Raw genomic sequence first — 7,644 nt, 5'->3', positions numbered from 1 at the left:
AAAATATAGGCAGACAATCTTCATTTGGTAGGATTAACCATGCTGAATTTACAATAACACATTTCTGGCCTTGTTTACATCCTGTAGCTTATTTGTAGAGCATACTACCTAGCATATGTTGTGTGTTTACTTCAAGCTGATAATATCAGCTGTGAATTTTGTTCAGTTCAAGACTATCATAGTCTTTTAAAGATATAAAGATATATTATTTTAAACATTATCGGGTATAGGAATGAAGCCAGAGTAATTCTTTTCAGTAAATGTTCCAAATTTCTACAATTTTTTTTTTTTTTTTTTTTAGATGGAGTCTCACTCTATGTCCCAGGCTAGCGTGCCGCGGCATGATCTCAGCTCACTGAAATCGCTGCTTCCCGGTTCAAGCAATTCTCATGCCTAAACCTCCAAAGTAGCTGGGACTATAGGCACCCACCACCACACCCGGCTAATTCTTTTTTCCTTTTTTTTTTTCTTTTTTGAGACGGAGTCTTGCACTGTCGACCGGGCTAGAGTGCAATGGCGCAATCTTGGCTCACTGCAACCTCTGCCTCCCAAGTTAACACTGTTCTCCTGCCTCAGCCTCTCGAGTAGCTGGGATTATAGGTGCACACCACCACACCCGACTAATTTTTTGTATTTTTAGTAGAGATGGGCTTTCACTATGTTGGCCAGACTGGTCTCAGACTCCTGACCTCACGATCCGCCCACCTCGGCCTCCGAAAGTGTTGGGATTACAGGCGTGAGCCACCGTGTCTGGCGTTTTTTGTGTTTTAGTAGTCTCGAGCTCCTGAGCTCAGGCAGTCCTCCCGCCTTGGCCTCTCAAAGTGCTGGGATTAATTTTTATTATTTTAATTATCTACATGTTGTAACTATATTTCTGCAATACTTTTTCCAGCAGATTATTTCTTGGTGAAATGTCCCTTAAATCAGATATGAACCATGTGAAAATAATCATTATAAATATTCTAATATGCAGTTATTTATTTGTTAAAAATGTGGGTACGTAGTAGGTGTACTGATTTAGATTTAAAGCAATTTTAGTTCTGGAAATATGTATTACTTTATTCATATTATTTTAAATTTGAACTTAAGCGTTAACTATTAGGTACAGGACAATTGTGAAAGCTGAAAATATTATTATTAAATAATAAAGCAATAAAAATGTTTTTTGTTGGGGGGAGAGGAGAAGGAAGGTTCAAATACACCTAGTCAGTGACCCAAGCATCCTAATAAAAAATCATTTGGCATCGAGTCTTTCAGAGTGTGCTTACATGTTCAGAACATTCAAAACACTTGATTCCATGTATCTGAGGGAGAGTTATCACACATTTTGATCCTCCAAATTGAAATAATTTTTTAATTTTTTTTTGAGACAGAATCTCACTCTGTTGCCCAGGCTGGAGTGCAGTGGTGCGATCTTGGCTCACTGCAACCTCCACCTCCCAGGTTCAAGCAATTCTGCTGCCTTAGCCTCCTGAGTAGCTAGGACTACAGGTGCACGCCACCATACCTGGCTAATTTTTATATTTTTAGTAGAGACAGGATTTCACCATATTGGCCAGGCTGTTCTCGGATGCCTGACCTCAAGTGATCTACCCACCTCGGCCTCCCAAAGTGCTAGGATTATAGGCGTCAGCCACTGTGCCAGCCTCAAATGGAAACTGAGTTTTTTCTCCTTTTGGCTGAAAAATGACTTTTTCAGTTTTGAAATTACACATTCCTTAATCTAGAGCTAATAAGTAACAAACTGACCACATGGTATAACTGTTGAAATTAGGACTGTATCATATAACAGATACCATATTATTAGTTAATCTGAGTTAAGTTTCTAAAATTTAGAAAACTCTCTGTCAATGAGTACTACTATTTACTGAAGGGTAAAATAGAAGTTACATGGTGTAGTTGATGGTGTGGGTTAGCACACCTCCTGCAGGTGGGTGCCTACTGCTGCACTGAATCAGAGCCTCCAATGCCCCTAGGTTTCCCATTTGCCTCTCATGAAGCATTTTAGGTTGATTAATTCCAGGATAGGCACTAATACCATTGTTCCCAGTAATCTAGCAACATAGAGCCTTGTAAACCAAGACCTTAGACATTTCCATGAAGTCTTTTCAAGTGCTGCTTTCTACTCGCTGGCTGTCGTAGATCATTGCAGCTACAGGAAATCTTTGGAGTGTATTTCCAGCCATTTTAGTATCGGCTCTTTTTTTTTATTTTTATTTTTTTATTTTTTTAAAGACTAGTCAAATGTAATAGTGAGATGAGGGGAAAGAGTAGAACAAGGAAGTTGATCTGTAACTGACTGTGACCCATCAGTTGAGATAAATCACTTCTTTGTACCAGCCTCAGCTCTTTTTGTGAATAAGGAACAGAAATCTACCCACATTAGTTCAAATAAAGGAGATGGGGATATTCAATAATTTTGGTAATTAAAATCAAATATTGTCAGCCTTCATGAGAAATAAGGCTGTACACTGAAGTTGTCAGGGACCAAGAAATCTGTATTCTCCCTTTTTTTTGTCTTCCTGGGGCCAACTGGTGTCTCCTTTTCCTTTCTCTTAGCACATTTACTCCATTTTCCTTTTTCATTTAGTTGGCAGATTGATGCACTGTTTTTAAAATGGCAAACAGACTGCAAGTCTATGTGACCCTTTAGCATAATTACCTTCAGGCTTTAGGCATCTGTTTAAAATCTTGAGAAATAGGGAGAGCAAGAGATGGAGACTGGGAGAGTGGAGGAAGAGGGAGAGAATATGATTTCATGTGGGAAAGCCAGTGATGGACTTCGTTTTACTTCAAGTATCTATGATTCAGTCAACCTTGGTTGTAGAGCTGTTAAATGTTAAAGATCAATCTTGTTCATCAACAACAAAGAAATGAAAGATAAAAAACAATCATTACATTTTTACGCTCCTTGACATTTTCTCTTAGAAGGTTAGCTGGATTTTATGATATTCAGTTGGCAAGAGCTTAAAATAAACAATTTGGTGGAGCAATATTGCAGTGTGGATAGAGTTTAGAAATAGACTATCACTTTCTCGTACTATGTACCTGTTTCTATGTGTATCTTTTCCTTTATTTTCACTAAATCAAATATAAGCACTGAATTTCTAATTATAATCCTAGATCTGCTAGAGAGGCATTTGATAAACCAAAACTTTTGAAAATATTTAGAACTTTCAAAAGGATCAAAACCTCATTAGTGGTGATGAGAGTATTTTAAAGCTCATATGGGTTTTATAGCTTCATTTAGTTCAATTCCATAATTTTACAAACAAATAAATGGAAGAACAGGCAAGGGAAGTAAGTGACGCAAGGCCACACAGCTCACTGGAGATGGAGCTGGACTCCACTTTCTGTCATTATGTTTCTAAATTCACCGTCATTATGCTTCTAATTAAAAAATACTACTTGGCAAACAATTCACATTAAGAGAAGGGATGATTAAAATCTAATAAGGTTATTAAAGGTTTCTCTCTCTTGATATGGGATCATTTTAACAAATTCGTACTAGATTGACATGTAACCTTGAGTGTTTTGCTTATTATCTAGGGATCTCCAGTTCTTTTGATTTACTATAATTCCCTTTACAATAATGAAGTTCCATGCCCGATTGGATTACCAGAAAGGATTCTACCCCTCAGGTGTTTCAATTAGTTCGTTGTTACTGTGATTATATTTTTCTCCTCTCTCTATATTATTTATGAAATTTTACTATAATAGAATTTAAAATATTAGACCTGGAGGAAACCTTAGGAATTACATAGTCCAAAACTCCCTCATTGACTTATACCATATTTTATTTTATTCTTCTAATTATTGATAAACTACTGAGGTGGCAAAAAGGAATAAGAATCTGAGACTATGAATATGAAGCACTTTCAGGATGACTACTTTTGACCTCTGTAGAGAAAATGAAACTCAAAGGAGGCCTCATCTTTGTCAATGAAGCTTTATTTACTTACACTATAATTATTTCTTGACTATTCGTACAGAATAGATTTTTAACTTGCATTAACCAAATCGTAATATTCACAGATATAAAATAAGAAAGTGACCATGTTTATGATTTTTATTGCAGGAAATAAAACCAAGTTCTAGGTCATTCTCTTATATTGATAATTAGTAGAGCATAAAATATACATGGACATTAAATATGTCATTAATGTTAAGGTTTTTCTACAAGAGAAAATCTCTTGTAGAAAATCTCATAGAAAAATCTTAAGTTTTATGATACATTTTGAACATTCTCTATAATATATTCATTAAATATTTACAGTGCTCTCATGAACAAAGCACCATCTCAGATATAAGGAATAGGTGTTCTGAAGTCCTCAAGCCTAAAGTTCTCTGTCAAACATTTCGGTTTTGTTTATGTTTTAGTGACAACACACTTTAAGAACTGAAAGGAGCTTTACAGCATAATGATGAAAAGGACAGAAACTAGGCTATTTTTACTTGCCAAGAACATCACATTCTAGCCAATACATTTTTTAAAATGATAGTGTGAGCCAAGTCCCAGGTGTCATTAAAGTATCCCTTAATGTGTGGAGCAAAGATTGTTTCTAAAAATTATTCAAATAGCCAAATTCCTAAATAGTAAAAAATTTTAAAAGTAGGTATCTAAAATTTAAAAAATTCTTTCTCATTCCTTTAAAAACCTATTTCTATTTTTCAGGTAAGAACAGCACAGCCTTCTTCCCATTCCTGGTTCTCTGTCAATTCCAGTACTAGATTCTGTGCTATTTCCTGTGCTGTGAGTTTGAATTTCTAAGCAGCAAAGATGAACAAGGTAGGAATAGTATGTCTTCCCATTTTCATCTATATTTAAAAGGTAGGAGGTGAGGCCGTGCGCAGTGGCTCATGCCTGTAATCCCAGCACTTTGGGAGGCCGAGGTAGGTGGATCACCTGAGGTCAGGAGTTTGAGACCAGCCTGGACAACATGGCAAAACCCCGTCTCTTCTAAAAAAACAAAAAATTAGCCGGGCGTGGTGGCAGGCGCCTGTAATCCCAGCTACTCAGAAGGCTGAAGCAGGAGAATCGCTTGAACCCGGGAAGCGGAGGTTGCAGTGAGCCGAGATAGTGCCATTGCACTCCAGACTGGGTGACAAGAGTAAAACTCTGTCTCAAAAAAAATTTAATAAATAAAGTAATCCCAGCACTTTGGGAGGCCGAGGCAGGTGGATCACGAGGTCAGGAGTTAAAGCGTAGCCTGGCCAACGTGGTGAAACCCTTTCTCTACTGAAAACACAAAAATTAGGCCTGGCGCGGTGGCTCACGCCTGTAATCCCAACACTTTGGGAGGCTGAGGTGGGTGGATCATGAGGTCAGGAGATCGAGACCATCCTGGCTAACAAGGTGAAACCCTGTCTCTACTGAAAAATAGAAAAAATTAGCCGGGTGTGGTGGCAGACGCCTGTAGTCCCAACTACTCAGGAGGCTGAGGCAGGAGAATGGTGTGAACCCGGGAGGCAGAGCTTGCAGTGAGCCAAGGTGATGCTACTGCACTGCAGCCTGGGCTACAGAGCAAGATTCTCTCTCGAAGAAAAAAAAAAAAAAGAAGATAAGAGGTGGTGTGGAAACTTAGATAGATTAAGAGCCCACTAGCTGCCAGAAGTGTTTACATTGTTTCAATTCATTACTTTATAGACCATAGGTAGGCTTATTATCTCCACTAAGAGACCAGGATGCGCTGGTTAAGAGAAGTTAAGTAATTTGCCTAAGATCATATGGCTAATAAAAGACTGGCAGAGAATGCTAGGTCTGGCCAGAGATAGAGATTGTGGGAGATAGATATCTCACTCTGTAAGCAACTAACCTGTGGTATTTTTTATTTATTTATTACTGATACATATTAATTATTCATATTTATGAGGTATAATGTGATGTTTTGATCGATGTATATCTTGTATAATGATCAAATCCGTGTACTTAAGATATCTTTCACCTTAAACATTTACCATTTTTTTGTGATGAGAACATTCAAAAACCTCTCTTCTAGCTATTCTCAAACATACATTATTGTTAATGCTAGTCTCCCTACTATGTATCAGGATACCAGAACTTATTCCTCATATCTAACTGCAGCTTTGTACCTGTTGACCAATCTCTTCCCCTTCTGGCCTTGTCCATCTTCTTCTTTTTCTTCTTCTTCTTTTTTTTTTTAATAGAGAGATGGGGTCTTACTATGTTGCCCAGGCTGGAGTACAGTGATGTGAGCATAGCTCACTGCAGCCTTGAACTCCTGGACTCACGGATCCTCCTACCTCAGCCTCAGCTGGGACTATAGGTGCCTGCCGCCACACCTGGTCTTCTTTTATTTTCTATTTAATTTTTAGTAAAATTCTTCAAATGGAGTTGCCACTGCTTAAGATGGCAATGCTGGGCACCTGTACAAGAGCTGCTTTCTCTTCTGGTGACCTTGAATAAGTCTTATAGGTTTATTATTGTGCCCTTTTCCTATTTGGTTCTTTCAGTTAATGCACAATTCTTTTAAGACTCAGAACTGAAAGCCAGGCACCTTGGCTCATGCCTGTAATCACACCACTTTGGGAGGCTGAGGTGGGCGGATTGCCTAAGCTCAGGAGTTTGAGACCAGCCTGGGCAACATAGTGAAATCCTGTCTCTACTAAAAATACAAAAAATTAGCTGGGCGTGGTGGTGAGCGCCTGTAATCCCACCTACTCAGGAGACTGAGGCATGAGAATTGCTTGAATCAGGGAAGCAGAGGTTACAGTGAGCTGAGATCATGCCACTGCACTCCAGCCTGGGCAACAGGGCAAGACACTGTCTCAAAAAAAAAAAAAAAAAAAAAAAAAAAGACTGAGAACTGGCTTTAAGCAAAGATTTTTTTCTTTCCAAATTGGTGTGAAATAGGCTGGGCGCAGTGGTTCACGCCTGTAATCCCAGTACTTTGGGAGGCCGAGGCGGGCAGATCACTTGAGGTCGGGAGTTCGAGACCAGCCTGACCAACAGGGAGAAACCCCATCTCTACTAAAAATACAAAATTAGCCGGGCATGTTGGTGCATGCCTGTAATCCCAGCTACTCGGGAGGCTGAGGCAGGAGAATCGTGTGAATCCAGGAGGCGGAGGTTGTGGTGAGCCAAGATCACACCATTGCACTGTAGCCTGGGCAAGAAGAGTGAAACTCCGTCACAAAAAAAAAAAAAAAAAAATTGGTGTGAAATTTAGATGTTAATTGTGTTTTGCTCATCTAATTAGATGTGTGAGTTAAGGAATATAAAATAAGCCACTAGCTACTTTCTTACAAGATACAATAAATCTATCAGATTGAAGAGCAAAATAGCATCAGTTGTAATCAAAATAATATATATCATGTCATGATGCCAGAAGAATATATTACATTATTTCCAACGGCTCTCCTGAGAAATTAGATTGGGAGATTGGCTAAATCCTCAGATCCTACCTGTCCCTCCACAAGAAAAGCTAAGCAGGTATCTTACAATACACAATTTAAGGTGAAGCCATAATGATTAACTAGTAATCTCTCACTGTATAATTCGTAACATCTTTTTTTTTTTCCCCCCCCAAGATGGCGTCCCACTCTGTCACCCAGGCTGGAGTGCAGTGGTGCAATCTCGGCTCACTGCAACCTCCACCTCCCGAGTTCAAGCAGTTCTCTGCC

Source organism: Papio anubis, chromosome 10 (assembly GCF_008728515.1).
Source record: "Papio anubis isolate 15944 chromosome 10, Panubis1.0, whole genome shotgun sequence".
Classification (NCBI taxonomy): domain Eukaryota; kingdom Metazoa; phylum Chordata; class Mammalia; order Primates; family Cercopithecidae; genus Papio; species Papio anubis.
Note: the sequence above shows the minus strand (reverse complement) of the source record.